This window comes from Pseudorca crassidens, chromosome 7 (assembly GCF_039906515.1).
Source record: "Pseudorca crassidens isolate mPseCra1 chromosome 7, mPseCra1.hap1, whole genome shotgun sequence".
Lineage (NCBI taxonomy): Eukaryota > Metazoa > Chordata > Mammalia > Artiodactyla > Delphinidae > Pseudorca > Pseudorca crassidens.
The window spans coordinates 1,813,297-1,831,436 of NC_090302.1; the positions used below are offsets into that span (position 1 = coordinate 1,813,297).

The 18,140-nt window shown below is 63.2% G+C and overlaps 2 protein-coding genes and 1 long non-coding RNA gene across 3 annotated transcripts in view; all 3 read left to right on the forward strand.

The window, feature by feature from the left end:
• UBAC1 (UBA domain containing 1) overlaps positions 1-18,140 on the forward strand; it is a 235,497-nt gene that overhangs the window by 105,582 nt on the left and 111,775 nt on the right. The gene's annotated exons all lie outside the window — the stretch shown is intronic.
• Positions 3,677-7,067, forward strand: LOC137227273 (uncharacterized). The gene is made up of 4 exons (XR_010944758.1): positions 3,677-3,782; positions 4,641-4,758; positions 5,844-6,138; positions 6,210-7,067. It is a non-coding gene; the product is annotated as an uncharacterized lncRNA (long non-coding RNA).
• Positions 8,597-18,140, forward strand: part of NACC2 (NACC family member 2) — a 73,245-nt gene continuing 63,701 nt past the window's right edge. The window contains exon 1 of the mRNA XM_067742721.1: positions 8,597-8,722. The gene's annotated coding sequence lies outside the window, so the exon portion shown is untranslated. The remainder of the gene's footprint in view (positions 8,723-18,140) is intronic.

Consider the following 18,140-nt stretch of genomic DNA (forward strand, 5'->3'; position numbering starts at 1 on the left):
GCCACGTGGACTTTGTTACCCAAACCTCATGACCCCCTATGGAGCAGGTGAGGCTGCCCTTGGAGAGGCCCAGGAGGTGCCAGGCCCATGTATAGCCAGGGGCACGGGAATGATGGTCCAGCAGGGTCAGAGGCCAACGGGGTCAACTGGACATGTCACCTCCTCCCCCCGCGGAGGCTCCGATTCACAGGGCCCGGGGCAGCATTCAGCCCCTTGAGTACCACCTTGGGGAGCGGGCCGGGTGAGAGCTGACCCTGGGCACCTGGGGGCGAGTCCGGCCCCTGCCCTTCGGGGAAGGCTCTGCTGATGGCCACGCCCTGTGGGCCTCCCCTCAGTTCCCTGTGTGGACCCCATCACCCCGGAGAAGGAATGATTTTTAGTCGCATGTGCCTCAGAGCCCAAGCACTTGGTTTTCCTCACAGGACCAGACCGGGATCCAAATCCTGGGGCCAGCACTCTGGGCCGGCCTCAGGTGGAAGCCCCGGGGCGTGAGCTGCTGTCTCAAGTGCAGACACCAAACTCTGTGTGTCTGCCTGGGGTCTGAGCTGCCAGAGCATCTCCCCGGCCCAGCCTCCCAGCCATCCCCCGCGTACCCTGGGCGCACAGCTGGCAGGGCCCGTGAGTCCCAGGCAAGGGCTCGGGTCCTGCAGCAGGGAGGGCAGGCCAGGCCGGCCCCAGGACGCTCCCCACAGACCCCAGCGTGGACAAGCGCACCTCAGACCCTAACACGCACACCTGTCACCTGGGGCCCTGCACTCTGTGATTTGTGTATCGGGGCCTGGGGTGGAGGGCAGAGGGGAAGCACAGCGCGTAGGGGATCCAGGACAGCAGCCGTGGCTCAGGAAGCCACTAGAAGGTGTTTGGAGGAGGAGGGAGGGTCAGCCGTGTGGCCAGATGCCGAGAGGTCAGGGCAGATCATGTGACCACTGGTGACAGCGGGGCCTCCGTCCCCGAGCCTTTGACCCCCAGCTGAGCCTGGTCTGACTCCCCAGGGCCTCGACACAGGAGCAACAACTGCTACTCGTCATTTCCACGGGGGGCTTGATTCCCCAAACTGTTCTCCCACCTCCCCATCTGGGGAAATGGCCATCATGGGCCACCTTCCCAGCAACAGTCTGAGCGCTGCACCCCCGATCCCTCGGTCCTTCTGGCTCCCCCTCCAGATCCAGTCCATGCCCCTCAGCCCTCCCTGGACCCCGAGAGGCCCCAGCGGGTCTAGCAGAACGTTCTCCTTTGCCCAGCGGCCAGGAGACCTCTTCATCTGCAGGCGGGTCAGAACAAGGCAGAGTCCTGGCCCCGCCCCTCGCCGCCTGGCCCCGCCCCCTCGGATCCTGTTCCTGGTGGTACCTGGATCCCTGCTCCCTCGGCCCTGCCCACCTGCCCCCCCAGCCCCCAGGTCTCCTCAGCCAACAGCCTCCTCCTCTCAGTGCCCCGCACGGCCCTTTGTTTTTTTCTTGTGGAAGATATGCATAACATAAAATCCACCGTCTTGATCACTCTTAAGAATACAGTTCAGGGGCATCGAGCACATTCACATTGTCGTGTAACCACCCCCACATCCGTCTCCAGGACTTTCCCGTCTTCCCAAACTGACACTCTGTCCCCCCTGGGCACTCACTCCCCATCGCCCCACCCCCACCCCCAGCCCTGGCCCCGCCCCCTCCTTTCTGTCTCTGTGGATGTGACTCCCCTAGGGCTTCCTGTGAGTGGATCCTACAGGACCTGGCCTGCTGCGTTGGGCTCATTTCACTCGGCACAATGTCCTCAAGGCTCATCCGTGCTGCAGCCTGTACAGAATTTCCACCCCTTTTTAAGGCTGAGCAATATTCCATCAAAAGTACCATATATACTACATTTTGTTCATCCCTTTGTGGACACCCAGGCTGTTTTCACATTTTGGCTGTTGTGAACAGGTGCACACGTCTCTCGTAGACCCTGCTTTTAATTCTTCAGGGTGCACACGCAGGAGGGGGGTTGCCAGATCATACGGTAGCTCCACGTTTAATTTTTTGAAGAACGGCCCACGGTTCTCCACGGCAGCGGCACCGCTTAAGTTTCCACCAGCGTTGCACCCTCGTCTCCCGACATATCCTCCCCAGCGCTGGTTATCTTCTGGGTTTTTTGCTTTTTGGGTTTTTTCTAGCCATCCTAATGGATGAAGTAGTATCTCACTGTGTGCACGGCACTTTTCAGTCCGTGATATTTTGGGGGTTTTTAGCTGTCTGTCTCCCTGACTAGGACAGCAGCCCCAGGGGAGCAGCCCTGGCCCATCACGTTCTCCAGGGTCCCAGGGCTGACACAGAGCAGGACTTCCAGGAGGACCTGATGTCTGGAGACAGGTACCTGCTCGCTCGCCTGCAGCCCACCCAGGCTGCCGGAGCCTCCCTCTGAGCAAGTCCTGTCTCTTCTTCCTGATTAAACCATCTGCTCACAAGCGTAGCAGTTCAGCCGCGAGGAGGGGGCCCAGAACTGTGAGAGCCAGCTGGGGGGTCGGGATGGCTTCCCCGAGGGCCCAGGTGAATTACCCGGGCCTGAAGGATGAACCAGCCGGAGTTCCCTTGCCAACGCTGGAGAGGAGGTGTCCCAGGCAGGGGAGCTGCAGGTGCAAAGGCCCTGCGGCCGCAGGCACAGGGGGAGCAGCCTGCACAGTCAGGCAGCCTGGGTCCTGCGAAGGCAGTGTGCGTGGGTAGGAGGAGGACCAAGGCTGCGGAGTGGCCTGGTGGGACGCCACTGATCACAGAAGAGACACAAAGTGGGGTCTCGCCAGCCTTTCTCTCCACTATATCTACCCCCACTCACCCCCACACTTTGTCCTTGGGCATCACCCTAGTCCCCAGCTCCCGTGTCTGCAGTACAACCGGACTTTTCCATCGGATGCACAGAAGTTTAAGAACCACATCCCCTCCATGGGGTCCAGTTGCCACCCACAGGGGAACATGGGCTGGCTGGGGGCCTGGAGCCCTGGGAGTCTGTTCCCAGATTCACTGCAGGACAAGCTTGGTCCCAGTTCTGATGTAGGCGGATGCCCCCCAATGCAGGCTTTGCAGGGGATGACGGGCACCTGGCAGGCAGAGCCAGGTGCCACTGGGCACTGCAGGCCACACCAGGCTTCAGAGCAAGCTCAGCAATGACACTGAAAAGTGCCAACAGGGGCTCCCCTGGTGGCGCAGTTGCTGAGAGTCCGCCTGCCGATGCAGGGGACGCGGGCTCGTGCCCCGGTCCGGGAGGATCCCACGTGCCGCGGAGTGGCTGGGCCCGTGAGCCATGGCCGCTGAGTCTGCGCGTCCGGAGCCTGTGCTCCACAACGGGAGAGGCCACGACAGTGAGAGGCCCGCGTACCGGGAAAAAAAAAAAAAAGTGCCCACAGTGCCCACAGGTGCCCGCGGCCCAGCACGGCCCCAGAGGGGAGTGGAGGGACACCTGGGGGGTGGCCCTTCCCCAGGGGTCTCCCTGGTTCTCCAGAATAGCTACCAGAGAAACAGCAGTGGCAGTGGAGGGGGGGCCAAGGGCCGGGGGGGCTTATCTCCAGGAGGCCAGGCTGCCAGCCACTTTGTCGGAGGATCTGCAGGGGCGGGGGAGCCCTTCAGACTCGCATGCCCCAGCCAACACCTCCCCAGCGTCCCGCCCCTTGTGCTGGAATCCGCACACAATGTGCCCCTGCGGGCAAACGGGATCTCCAGGCTCCGCCAGGAACCCAAGCAGAGATGGTTTCCCCGGGAGGGCAGCTGGGGCCTTCCTCGGAGAGGTGCCCAGCCTGACCGGCCTGTGCAGGGCTTTGGCCGGTGGGTAGCCTGGGCCCTGGGTGGCCGGGGAGGTCCGTGCCCGCTGTCCCGGGCTGTCATCGCCCTGAGAGGCTGTGATGGGGAGCAGTCCCATGCTCCCCTCCAAGCCTGGGTGGTCACCACCTTGGGGTCCTGGCAGACTTCCTGGGGGGGCTCCTCAGGTGGGCCCAAGGATTGGTATTAAGAGAGGGGTTGGCCTCGATGAACCCCGAGCCGGGGACGGGGTGGGCAGAAACGCAGCTAAACTGGAGGGCCTGACTTCTGCGGGTCTAGGGGAGGGCGGGGGCCCTGCTCAAAGCCCAACCGCGAGTGGATGGCCTGGTTGGCACGGAGCGGTGTCCTAACAAAGAGGCGCTTTGTGGGCTGCTGGCGTGCGGCCGCTCATGGGGTGGCCAGGGCCCCTCTCGGAGCCGGAAAGGGAGCCTCACCCCTTTCCTGACAGTCGCCTGGTGTGGGGTGGGGGTCTTCGCTGACTGTACCCCTGCTGGGAACACAGATGCTCCGATGCTTGCAGGAAAACCCCCCACGAGCCCCTCCCGATGAAGGCCCGGGAAGCCCCCACCTGGGGGCAGCTTCCAAGGAGGGACTGGACCTGGAGTCAGGTATCCCCTCTGCCCCAGACCTAGAGGCTTCCCCTGAGGACGTAAACGCTGGCCATGCCACCCCAGGCTTTTCCGTGTCCCACTGGCAAAGGTCAAGCCAGGAGGCAGACAAGCCTCCCTTTGCTCGCTGGGCCGCCTGGGCCAAGGCGCTGTCTCCGCTGGGCTGCTGGCTCTCACGCAGGGCAGCCGACAGGACCCTCGTGGGGAAGCACTGCTTTCTCGCTCTGCCGGTTTTGACGCTGGAGTCTGTTCTCAGCCCCGCAGTCCTGGCCGAGGGTCTGACCCCGGGGTTCCCCGCCTGCTCCTTGCCTTCCTGCCGACCAGGCACCGTGGACACTCTGAGGATGGGAAAGTGGCACCCAGAACTCAGGCAGGTGGGTGGGAGGTCCCGGCCCCTCGTCAGTGAGCACACAGCACCCCTCAGGCACTCACACTCTGCAGACGTCCGTGGGCCTCTTGTCTGTGTGTGGTACCCCCCAGGGCCGGGGTAGTGGACGAGACGGGGAGCCTGTGCCCGAGGGGGAGACGGGGGCTGTGAACGTCAGAGTGGATTAGTATCAGGGTTGGGTCAGGGAGAGCCGACTGGCGATGGCCCAACTGGCTCTTTCATATGGGAGGGTCAGGAAGGCCCACGGTCCAGGGACATCTGGGCAGAGACCCAAAAGAAGTGATAGGGTAAGCCTCAAAGACACTGGGGGAAGAAGGTATAGGCAGTGGGAACAGCAGGTGCAAAGGCCCTGGGGCAGAAGGATGCCAGCATGTGGAGGACCCATGCAGAAACCAGTGGGGCTAGAGCTGGAGAGCGACCAAGCTGGGGTGAGTGTAGCATGAGGAGCCAGGTCCCGGCCACTGTAAGGACTTGCGTTCTGAGTGAGAAGTGAGATGGGGGCCACCGAGGGACCTGAGCAGGGGAAGGTCATGATCTGACATGTTTAGAAGCACCTCTGTGCTGCCATGTGGTGACAGACACAGGCAGGGGCAAGAGAGGGCAGACGGGGAGGCCAGTTATGGGGCTGTTGCAGTGACATGAGAACGGGGTGGGGGGGCAGAGCAGGAAGGTAGCAGCAGGGGGCAGTAAGAGGTGGTAGGATCCCTGACACAGCCTTGAGGCAGAGCTGTCAGGACTGGGGTGTGAGAAAAGTGAGGAGAATCCAAGGTTGGCCTGAGCTGCTGAAGGATGGCGCTCCCGGAAGGAAGAGCTGTCATTTGCTGAGGCAAAGGGCGTGTCGGGGGGCAGTTTTGGGGCACAGTCAGCGTCTGTTCAGCCGTGTCACACTGAGACATCTATCAGCCACCCAAGTGGACAGCGGGGAAGCGCCTGGCTAAGTGAGACTTGGGCTGGGTGTGTTTCATGGGTCTTAATGCGTCTTCGAGATGAGCCTTGGGTGGAGGAAGCAGCCTCTTCCCAGAACTGGTGAGGCCAACTGGGGCAGACGCGCCCGTCTGCATTCGATTTCAGGGATCCCTGCATGACCACAGCCCCCAGGGTGGGCGCCCCGTGCGACACGGAGCCCAGGACAAGAGCAGAGTGAGCGGAGCCTGGGTGCATGGCGCAGCGGTCTCAGCTGACTGGTGTGGACACGGGGAGCCCGGAGGAGGAAGGCGTCCCTTCAGGTCCCTCCTCCCCAGGAGCCCGGCTCCATCCGGCCGCTGCTCCAACAGGCCTCCGCTGAGCACTCGGCCACCTGCAGGACTGCCGAAGCAGCACCTGGCCGGCTACCAAACGCTTCCACCGTCCAGGGAAGGACAGACAGGTGACCAGCCCTTCTCCCAAGTGCACCCCGAGCCCCCGCCCCCGACACCCTGCTCAGCAGTTTGTTTGCAGATTTCCCTCTCGTGCCTACCCTCTTTCCCCAGCCTGACGCTCTCTGGATAAAAGGGGGAAACTCAAGCTGCAGGCCACGAAAGCCCAGGGCCAGAGGCCAGGCCAGGCCTCCCCGAGCTGAGAAAACCCTCGCCGGCATCTCGGGGGGTTGCAGTGCTAATCAGATCCCGCGAGAGGGGGCTGGGGCCGCTGCCAGGCCTGTACACCAGCCGGCCCAGGCGAATCGTCTGTACCGTCTGAGAGTCCTGAGGGTCAACAGGCGGAGGCAGGGGGCTTTGCAGGACCGCGCCCCACCCTGCCTGCTGGGGGGCCCGGCGTGAGGGACCCCCAGCCCAGCTGCATTTTCTTCCTAAGCTGCATTCTTCTCGTAAGTAAAACAGGAATAGAGAACCAGCTTTATAGAACTGTTGTGAAAATTAAGTGAGATAACACGCAGAACGTGTAGCACAGGCCTGGATTTTAGTAGGTATTCAGCGGTAGTGTTGAAAGTGTGCAAGTGTGGTTTACACGCGCACACACGCACAGGGAAACTGCACCGAAGCCCCTTATCCTTGGGACGGGTTTCTGGTTATCTGTTGTCTTCTAAAAACTTAACACTTTCCAAAGGTCCCTCATCAAAGAAGAATCTCTTTAATAAGAAAATACAAGAGAGGAAAACAACTGGAACGTGTAGATTTGCGACCAGCCCCCCCGGCGAGTGTGTTCCCACCGGGAGTGTGTACAACAGTCAGCACCCCCGCCCATCCTCACCTCTAGACCCCATCCACACGGTGACCCCAGCCCTGGGCAGGGGAGGACCTTGGTGCCTCGTGGAGGGCTTCTCGAGTCCTGACCCCTTGCCTGGAAGCAGCTAGGTGTTCTGCTCACAGGTGGTGTTGGCAGAAGCCCCGGTTTCCCAGGGCCCCGAGATCCTAAATAACACTTAGTAGCTAGCTGCAACCTTGGGGCTGCTGAGCTGCCCTAGGCCAACGCATGGCCTCCCTCCCGGCCCAGGGCCTCAGCTGGTCCCCAAGCTGAGCAGGTGGCGTTACCTGTCACTCTCTCCGTGCACCTCTTGGGCTGGGACCACACGCCAATCCACGGGACTGTGCCGGCAACCGGTAGAGGCCCCTCAGGACAGTCAGACTGCCCTGCAGGCTGGGGCATGCGCTGCGCTGGGGGGGTGGGACCTGGGACAAGCTTAGATCTAAGTGGGGTTCTGGGGGTGTGCCCAGGGAGTCTTTGAGGGTTCATACCCATCGCCCAGAGGGCAAGGCAGGAGTGAGCTGGTGGGTGGAAGCTTTCTGTGCAGACCCTCACGTTGCGGGTCAGGGGTCAGTCCACGACCAAGGTCAAGGACCTACCATGAGACTGGGGACAGAAGTACTTAGGCCAGGCTTCTGAGCAGTGTCCTAGGAGTGACCTTGGCCAACTGTCCTGCAGGGCTTTAGCCCTAGCCCCTGACCCCCAAGGGGCCCAGAATGTGCTCAGCGGGGGGGGGAGTGGGGGGCATCTTGCTCTTCACATCAACCCCGTCCTCCTGGTGACGTTATGCTCAGGACCACTGTCCTGGTGCCACCCCCATTTTCCTGCCAGGACCCTGTAGGGGTGAGGGAGCCAGGAGGTCTCTAGTCTTGGAGGACCACTGCAGCCTGTCCTGACCCCAGGCCTCAGGTTAGGGTGGGGCGACTGAGGGGCCTTCTGTGGGTCCTTTCCGGTTTGTGGCTGATTCTATCTCTGCGCACTTGTTTTAAAACCTCACCTCTGTCCACAGGAGGGTGACCTCGAGCAAACCGGGAGCCACGGGGGGCGGGGGGCGGGGGGCGCGGGGGGGGGGTGGCGGCAGTCACTAGCGGCCAGCGCGGCCGGATCACGCCGGGCCTGAAAGCAGACCCCGCCGCGTCTACGCAGCTCGCAGTTACCGGGATCCGCGCAGGAGGCGCCGGCGACGCGCGCTTCGCCCAAGGGCGCTCCCACGTCCCCGCTTTCCGGCCTCCGGGGCGTCGGTGCAGCCGAGGCCGCGTACCCGCTCCAGCCGGCGGCGCCACTTGGCCCAGCATCCCGGAGCCTGCCCCGTGCAAGCGCGGCCGCCGCGGGGAGGAGGCGCCCCAGGACCGGGGGCTCCACACCTCGAGAGGGTGTGGGTCGGCGCCCCTGCCCTTCCCGCGTCCGGCCCCGGCTCAGTGCCCGGCGCAGAGTCGCACGCCAGGAGTTTGCGGAGGGGGCGCACGGAGGGGGCGCGGAACGGCCGCCCCCCACCCCCACCAACCCCGGACCTCAGGGCCGGGGATCCCCCCGCCCCTGCCCCTCCGAGGGCGCCCACCTGGCGGCGGGGCGGCGCGCCCCAGGGCGGCGAGTGCGCGCGCGCGGCCGGCGCGCTGTCCCTTTAAACGGCCCGCGGCGCCTCCCCCGCGCGCCCCGCCCGCCGCGGTGCGGCCCGGTGCTGGGCGCGGCCGGAGAAAGTCCATGTGAGCCGGAGCGCCGGGCCGCCGGAGCACTTCCTACTGCAGGCCGGACCGGGCCGGCGCCCGCAGGTACCCCAACTTCGCGCCGCCCGCGGGTCCCACCGCCGCACTTCCCGCGAACTCCGCGGCGCGCCCGCCCTCGCCTGCCGCAGTGCCCAAGTTCGCGCCGCGCGCCGCCCGCGGAGCTGGCCGGCGGCGTCCGGGCCTGGGGAGGCGCTCGCCCGGGCCGGGCCGCGCCCCGCCCCGCCGAGCGGGGACCCGGGCTCCGAGCGTCTCCTCTCCTGCCGGGTTTCTCGGGGCGCTCGGGACACTAGGTCTCCCCCGACCGGACGGACGGAGCCCAGCCCTCTGGGGTGGGCAACCCGCGCGGGCTCGGCCTGGGGACACGGCCCCGGGGACACGCCCCTCCCTCCTGGGCCGTCCGAGGGAGGGACCTGTTGGGCACCTAGCCATGTGTCCCCTGGCTGTCTGTTCTAGCTGAGCCTGTCCTGTGTAGTGGGGGGCTGGGCGGGGGGAGAGCACCCTCCGTGGGCTGGCCATCTGGTAGAGCTGGTCTTCTGAGCACCCTGCACGCACACCCCTGTACCCGTCTGGTCTGGTCCGGGTCTCTCTCCAGGTCTCCCCTTCCCATCCCCCCACCTTCCCCTCCGCTTCCCTCTTGAGCTCCAGACCCCTCTCCCCTCGCCCCCCTCAGTTTGCCCTGATGACAAAGGACGCGGTTCTCCTGGTCTCGGCGCAGGTGCTTCTCAGCACTCCGTGCGGGGTGTCGTCTAAGCCCCGCACAGAGCCCAGGAGAGGTATCTTCAAGTGTTGGCTCCATTTTAGAGATGAGGAAACAAGGAGTTAGGTGAAGGGTCAAGCAGCGGGCACTGCCCTCCACCTTCCAACAATCCCCCTCCCCCTCTCCCCGTGGCCCTCTGTGGTGTCCACCCCTCCCAGGAGGCCGCTGGCATTCTCCCGTGGGACAAGCCACCGTTTGTTGGTACCTTGGCTGGAGCCTGAGTGAAGGAGATGGGAGGGGGAGACCCAGGGTGGTTGGCCCCCTGCTGTTTCGGTGAGCTGGCTGGAAGGGGCACAGCAGTAGAACAGGATATCCCTCGTCCCCTCTCAGTGGCAGAGATCGGTTCTCGGTGGTCACACCCAGGCGGGGTGGGCGCCGGACATGGTGTCTGAAACCGCGCTGAGTCGGAGCCGGCTTCGGCCGGCCTCTGCTCTGCAGCCGTTCCGAGCCTCCTGCAGAATCTTGGACCAGGAGAAAAAGCTTGTGCATTTTCTGACACGGGGACACCAGGCCACCCTGGCTGCCCGGAGTGCGTCTGGGTTCTTTGTCCTGGATGTGCTGGGACAGTCAAGAGAGCCTGTCTTTGGGAGGTGGGCTCGTGGGTGACTTTTAACAGAACCCTTAAAGCCTCTCTCTGTTTTCCAACGAAAACGTGAGATGCATTATTCATACAAGAGAGACGGTGCTGATGGTAAGTGCTGAGCTGACATTCACAGCCTACGTTCCTCGGGCACCTCTGCCTCTAGGGCTCAGCGTGCTTGACTTGCAGCCTGGGCTGGGGTGGGCCTGGGACCCCTCCTGGGACAGAAAGTAAGAAATGTGGCTTTGACCCTTTCAAGGATGTTCCCAGGGCTCCACCCCCCGCCTCTTCCTCTGAGGTCTGTGCTCCCAGGAATGCAGAGGCAGGTATGGGCTGCACCGGACACGGACTCCCTCCAGGCCCTGGGCCTTCCGGTACCATCCACTGCACTCACCATCTGTAGGGTTGGGAGTCTCAGGCAGCTGAGGCCTCATTCCCTCCACCCCGGGGAAGCAAGTCTTGTCCCTGCGGCCCATGGCCAATCTGCCCCCTTCCGGGTGACCCTGTCCCGTCTCGCCCGGCTCTTCTCCGACCTGGTCCCTCCCTGGGTTCTGTTGTCCTGCTGGGGTGTGGGGGGTGAGATGAGCTGCCCTGGCTGGGGGCAGGGTGGGGAACGTCTGCTGAGCCGTTTGAGCGGGAACTGCGGCCCAGATCACGGCCCTTCGCTCCTGATTCTCCAGCGTGTTTCTCCCAAGAGCCTGCAGACCCCCGTGTAACAGGCGCACTTGGGGAACTTGACCCGGGCTGCGTTCTTGGGACAAGACAAGCTGCCTTCCAGCTGAGGATCTATCGTGTTAGCTGGCCTGGGCCTGGCTCCTTCCCGTGGCCGGTGTCCCCGAGGGGTGTCCCGGCCCAAGGAACCTGGCCTTCAGGCCTGGTCTTTTGAAGGGGAGCAATGTCTTCGGTACAGTTGGAGGGGTGTCTCCCTCCACAGGGACAGGGGCCGCCGGTCCCTGGCTGGACCCAGAGCTGTTGCTGGCTGTGGGCAGCCCCACTTCAGGATCTTGTAAAGTCTGGTTGGGGCTGGGGTCCGACTGGGGGCTGGTGAGGGGCTTCAGGGCCTCTCACTGCCTGCCTGCCCGCCTGCCGGGTCTGCAGAGAGCGCTGCCCGGCCCGTCCGCGTTCTAGATCCTGCCCAGGCCTCTCCGAACGCCTCATTTGCGTTCAGCACGCTTTCCCGGGCATCCCCTTGGTCCTCCCCGAGGTGAGCCGTCTGGCCCTCGGGTACTTCCAGGTGGGGCCGGAATTTAGGACCAGAGCCAGCATCTTCATTGGTGTCCTCGCCCCAGTTCAGAGATGAGAGCGAGCCCCTCACGCCGTGGCCCTGGGTGAAGCCTGTGTGTCCTCCCCTGCCCGCCGCAGCCTCGTTCCCTCTTTCCTTGTGTCCTGAGCCACCGAGGTTGTGCCTGGGAGGCTACATCCCCCCCCCGCCCCCCCGAGCCCCCCCCCCCAGCCATCCTGGGCTCCAGGGACCCAGCCCGCTGGCCGGGGGAAGCAGTCCCCTTAGCGAGGCCGAGGCCCGAGGCGCCACTGCCACCCACCCTGCCTCTGAGCAGCCAGGGATCCTGGCGACCTCTGTTTCTCTTTTAGCAAATCCTTGCTCTCACCAGGCCTGGCTCTCGATGAGATCATTTGCAAAGTATGCTTCCCGGCTGGCCCCGGCTCCCTCATTGTGTCTGTCACCTGCAGCTGCCTGCTCGCTGGGAGCTGGCCTTGCTCTGCCCTGGCCTCTGGCCTTTGTCATTTAAAGTTCAGGTTTTGGAAGAAGGCGCCCTGTGGGGGAGGGTCTCAGCAGGTGGGGCAGGCACAGAGGTGTTTGGGACGTGAACTTGGGAGCCGAGCTCCCTGGTGGCTGCCTTTGTGGTTGGCATCCTCAGAGTGGCAAAGCCCCCATGAGGACATGGACAGTGGGGGCCGCTCACCCCTGCCCGGGCCTGGGAGCCGGTCTGAGCAGGAGAAACGGAGCTGGAATCCGATGCGGCGCCGGCTCTCTGGGGCCTGCCCCGCCCCCAGCTTCCGCTGGCTGGACCTGGGTCCGGGCAAGGAGGCCCTTGGGAGCAGGACCTCGGAGGTCTCTCTCAGGTCACATCCAGCTCAAGGCTTTGTGACCTTGGGTGGGTAACGTACCCCCTCTGAGCCCCACCCTGGCCTGTGTGTCGTGATGCTACTGCTGCGAGGCCCAAGGTGAGCAGGCCCCGCCTGGGGGCCCTGTGGAGGTGCCCCCTCCCTGGAGGTGGACCAGAGCCAGTGAGGGGTTCATGCCCCTTTAAGGGGAGGCTGCTTCTCGGTCTCCAGGGCGGATGGAGGCATACTTTTCTCCGAGGTGTTGGTCTCTGGTCCCACGGAAAGGAGAGGCTGGCTCTGGGTCTCTCTGAAGGAATCTTCCCCCTCCCTCTTGGCCCTGGGCCCTGGCATCCAGGAGGGCACATGGCCATGGATGGGCCGGGAGCTCCTGGGCCCCGCCCCGTGTCTGCCTGTGTGCCTGGGAAGCAGCAGGGCCGGGGGCGGGGACCGCAGGGGCCTGAAAGTGCCCATATATAGTCACTGGGGTGAGCAGTGAGCCCGGCCGCCGGCTGTGGGGCTGTGTCCCAGGCCCAGGGCTGGCTGGCCCCCAGGCCCAGCATCAGGCCCAGCCCCCAGGTCCTCGATTTGGGGCGAAACATCAGATATAGCAGCAGGCACAGGTTTGGTGCTCCAGGAGTGTTTGTTGATTGAAAATAAAAATCTCCTGGATACTTGGTAGTCTGGGCCAAGTGTATGTCTTGAGACGCCATTTTTGAAAGTTGGAGGCCGTAGCCACCGAGGGCCCCTCACTGTGGGCTGGGGGCGGGGTGCCAGCTCGTCTGCACCCACAGCCCTTGCCCCACAAAATGCCCCCTTCATTATGGTGACACCCGTAGATGTTCCCTCCCCATCCCCAGAGATGGGCGGCATTTTCTGGAAGAGGGCCTCCCTCCCTCTGCCTCCTGGACACTGCCTGGAGTCCAGCTAGTGGGGAAGGGGCCGGGCGTTCCCGCGCTGCCGGTGGTCTTTGCAGGAAGTCTGCTCCCTGTGCCCCCGGGTTGTCCTGGGTCCCCACCCTAGCCCTGGGCATCTGCCTGTCTTCCTAACTCGCCCATCCCAGTCTCTGCACCAAGAAAGGAGAAGCAGCCGCCTCTGCTCCGTTCTGACTTTTGTGCTGTTAAAAATCACAGTGTTAACATAGTTTTGCTCCTTTAATTTAGTTTCCATTGCACTGCTAAGCGCCTTTGTGAAATTTTGTATATTGATACTTTTTGTTGTTGTCAGCAGTTTTTTTGGCCATGTAAAGCCATTAGGGTGAGAGAAGATTAAAAAGATACATTACAATTAAAATGTTAATGAAATCTGCATCATACAACTTTTGAAACCCTTTAGGCATTAATCTTGCCTGTGTCATGTCCATTAACTTTAGTTATTCGTATTCCACACTGACCCCTGCTGAGAGATTTGTGCTATAATTGGATTTTTTTTTTTAATAAAAAAAAGAAAGCTTTTAAGAAAATAGAGATTGAGTGGTGGGCCCCGCTCCTGCATGAAGAGAAAAGGAGAGAAGGGGCTCCCCTTGGTGGCGGCCTTGGGCCCCCTGTCTCCTCCGGGTCCTGGCCTCGGTCCTCTCTGCATCCCTGTGGGTGACCGTCCACGCAGGCCCTGCTCCTGCGGCGCCCCCAGGGGGACCGAGTGTGGCCGTGTGCTCAGACCTGCGTCCATGCCAGGACCGGCTCACCCGTGGCGGGAGGGTGTGCCGTGGCCGCAGTCGGGCTGTGGGTGTGCAGGGGTCAAGGATGAGCTCGCCTTCCGGGGCTGGGTCCCCGAGTCCAGCTGCTGGGTGAGGGGCTGCCACAGGGAAGTTCTGGAAGCGCCGATGGTTTTGAGTTTTCAGGATCCCGCGTCCGCCACACGACACGCGCCTGGAAGTCTGGTGGCGTGGGCACTGGAGTCTCCAGCCCGAGGCAGGGGCTGGGGGCTGTGGGGATGGGGAGCGCCCCCCTGACCTACCCCCAGGGGAGTTGGGACCCCCGATGAGAGCAAGCCCTAGGTGCTCCGTTAACTTCTCTGCACGGACTCACCCTTCCCGTGGTGGTTCAGATCTGGGCGGTGCCCCTGCTGGGACGCACCCCTGGCCCGGGTGAGGCCCGGGCAGTGTGGGACGCGGGGCTGGCCCGGGCGGCCCAGGTCTCGCCAGCCCCCGTGCTGCAGTGGCAGCCGTGGCGCTGGGAAGCTGGTCAGGTGCTTGGCAGGGGCTGTAACAGATTTCATGTCTGTGTGTTTTTGCAACAGCTTTCTGTAAAGGGAAACATAATTTAAAATATGATTACTTAGTGTTGTAACAGCCGCCTCAGCGCTCCAGCTATGCCGAGATCATTATCAGAGGCTGATACTAACTTGCAAAGAATATTATGCAAATTGCCCGCTGGCTTCTCCGGGAAACCTTCTGCCGGGATGGGGATGTGCGTGGGGTGTGCGGCACGGGCGGGTCCCTCCGGGGCCACACCCCTGCATGGCCGGCCCATCAGCCATCGTCGGTTCCTGGCCGTGTCTCAGGACACTGGGCCGAGTCTGTCCCCTTCCTCCACACCATCCCTCGCCCCTTGTCTGCGTTGGGAGGAGGTGGGGGGGGGGACACGGGGAGCAGTGGGGCAGGATGGACCCAGTGGAGGCTTCCGGGCAGGGTAGGGGCTGGAGGCTCACGTCCCCCAGGCTCGCCACTGGTCCCTGTGCTACCTGTTGAGTGAGTGTTGCCGCGATGTCGGGCCCGGCAGACGCGTGGGAAAGTGGTGGTGGGATTGACGTGCGGCCCTGACTGCCCGCTCACACCTGCCCCCTCCTCGAGTCTGAAGGTGGCTCCCTCCCTTACCAAGGGTGGTGCATCCCCCCTATTTTGTGAACACTGCTCTGGGGGTTCCCCGTGGGGTCCTTCAGCTCCAGGAGGGCAGCGATGTTTGTTTGCCGGTGGAGAGGACAGGCTGGAAGGGGCGTGAGCCTTGCAGTCGCCCTGGCGTGTAACAGGGGCGGGGGTGAGATCAGTTTCCTGGGGTTGGGTAACAAATGACCATAAACCTGGGGGCTTAAAGCAACAGAAATTTACTCTCTCACGGTCTAGAGGCCAGAGGTCCAGAATCAACGTGTGGGCAGGGCTGGCTCGGTCTGGAGGCTGTAGGGGAGAATCCTGGCCTCTTCCAGCGTCTGGCGGTGCCGGCAATCCTGGACGTTCCTTGGCCTGTAGTCGTATCACTCCCATCTCAAGATATTAACTAATTACATCTGCAAAGACCCTGTTTGCAAATAAGGTCACATTCTGAGGTTCCAGATGGGCAGGAATTCTGGGGGGACCCTAGTCAACCCGGTGTGGCCAGGTGGGCGCAGAAACCCTTTAGTGCCTGGAGGGGAGGGGCCGTCTCAGAAGTAGGGGCGGCCTTGCTGGCCGTCTGGCTCCACCCTGTGCTTGCCCAGGGGGGTGGACAGCCAGACGTATGGACAGTCGCCACTGCCCCGACGAGCGCCTGGACCGCGGGCATGAAGGGCCAGCGCAGGCTGGGAATTCTGGAAGGACCTTTGGCTCAGGAGCTAAGCCGGGGTCGAGGGCGGGAAATGGGGCCACCGACAGAGGAGGATTTTCCTGAGACAAGAGTGTCTGCGGTTACATAAGTTTGGGGACAGGAGGCAGAATTTGTGTTAATTGTCATAACCCAGTTTAGCGGCCCATCCTTGTCCCGGGAAGCAGCCTGGAAAGGAGAGGGAGGTGGGTCTCAGCGGAGTCGTTAGGGCTGGACCCCAAACTGCAGCGCAGACTGGGGCCACCGCGGCCCTCCAAGTCCTTCCTCCCCATGTCTCTTCCGTCCCGCAGAAGAAAAATAAGGGCATGGCGTGAGAAGAAATGGCCAAGAAATGGAGGCAAAGAGAAAGTAAGAGCGGAGATGCCTCGGGAGGAGGTGGGTGCCCAGGACGGGTCTGGAGGAGGCCACGGCGTCCAGGCGGTGAGGCGGGGCACCCGGGCGTTGTGCCTCTAGACCTCGGGGGCCCTGCCATTCCCGGACCGAGACCTCAGGCAGCTGTGGCGGGGCTGAGAGGGGGCACGTTGGCAGGGGGCTCATGGCATGGGCCTCGGGGTCTCTCCTGGAGGAGGAGCTGGGTCCTCAGGTGCCCCTCACTCCTCTTCCCGCGCGGCTCTGCCAGCCCAGCGGCCCCAGTGTGGCCCCAGTGCAGGTGACCGCCCGGCCGGCGAGGGCCTGAGGGCCTGGGAGGCTGCCGTGCAGTTTTGCGCTGGGCCTTTCTTCACATTCTCGGTAACCCAGGGAAAGTGGGAAGTCCCCCCACCAGGCCTCCTCGGGAGTTGGCCCCCAGCTCTGCTTGGGGGGCTCCTCTGTCCCCCCCAGCTGCCTGGCATCATGGGGCTTCTCTCCTGGGAGGACAGGCGACGTGATTTGCTGCTCAGTGCTCAAGCTCAGAAGGGGGGTCCCCGCCACGTTCAGAAACTCGTTTCTGAGGGTTTTCAGGACGTCTGGCCAGGACTTGGGGTGGACCCCAGGGGGTGGGTGTTACCCAGGACTAGGCACCCGTTCTCCGGGGTGGGGGCACGGTGACGTGGCTTCCTCCAGCCTCCTGGCCCCGCTGTCACCGTCACAGGTCTTGAGTGTGGTGGAGGTGCCCCTACCCTCTGCCCAGCGCTGGCAGCTGGGGACGCTAGTTCTGATGCCTGAGGAAAGGGTTAAAAGATGCACAATATTAAACTTACAGAGAAACTGCGCGTACCGAACACAGAACTTCTTCCAGACCGTTTGAGAGTAGTGGCCCCTTATTGCCGGGTGACCCACTGAAACGAGGGCTGCGCGCTGCCCGCCTCACCGCAGCTCCAGCGGTCACCGAACGGCCCCAATGGCTCCCATGCCTGGGCCCTGTACAGCCAGAGGGTCACTGTGGAGTTCCTGTCCCAGGCACCTGTCAGGTCTGCTTTTAAAATTTTAATTAAAAAAAATTCTAGTTACTTGCACGTAAAACCTACCATCTTAACCACTTTCCAGCACACAGTTCAGGGGCATTGAGTCCATTCACATTGTTGTGCAACCGTCACCACATCCGTCTCCAGGACTCTTTCATCTTCCCAAACTGACACTCTGTCCCCATTAAACACTCGCTCCCCTCCCCCCCGCCAGCCCCGGGCCCCGCCGTCCACTGTGTGTCTCTGTGGGTTTGACTCCTCTAGGGCCGCACACGGGTGGCATCACACAGGATTTGTCCTCTGTGTCTGGCCTTTGGTCAGCATGATGTCTGTGAGGCTCGTCCCTGCTGTGGCCTGTGTCAGGATCTCCTTCCTTTTTAAGGCTGAGTTTAGTCCACCGCGTGGATGGACCCCGTTGGGTGTATCCTTCCTCTGTCCGAGGACACGTGGCTGTTTCCACGGTTGGCTGTTGTGAATGGCGCTGTGTGAACACGGGTGTGCTCGTGTCTATCCAAGTCTCGTTGTGTCTCTTAGGCTTCTTCAGCCGCTGCAGGATCTGAGGTCTTTCCCTGGCTCTCGTGACCTTGCCCCCAGAGCCCGGGCCAGTTTTGCAGAAGGCCCCCGGTCTGGGCGCGTCTCGGACAGCGGCGCTGCGGCCGTGCCCCTGTCCTGCCGGCTGGCGGTGGCCCGTGGGGATTTTGTCCAGTCACTTGGGGGAATTTGTCTGGTGTGTGTTTCTAAAGCAACCCCAGCATGGGGGTCGCGGCCAGGGTTGTGTGTGGGAGCAGGGCAGGATGCGGGGTGCGGGGCAGGGGTGAGCGGGGGGCTGCACAGGACCCTGTTGGGGGGGGTGGGAGCAGGGCAGGATACGGGGTGCGGGGCAGGGGTGAGCGGGGGGCTGCACAGGACCCTGTTGGGGGGGGTGGGAGCAGGGCAGGATACGGGGTGCGGGGCAGGGGTGAGCGGGGGGCTGCACAGGACCCTGTGGGGGGGGAGCAGGGCAGGATATGGGGTGCGGGGCAGGGGTGAGCGGGGGGCTGCACAGGACCCTGTTGGGGGGGGTGGGAGCAGGGCAGGATACGGGGTGCGGGGCAGGGGTGAGCGGGGGGCTGCACAGGACCCTGTGGGGGGGGAGCAGGGCAGGTTACGGGGTGCGGGGCAGGGGTGA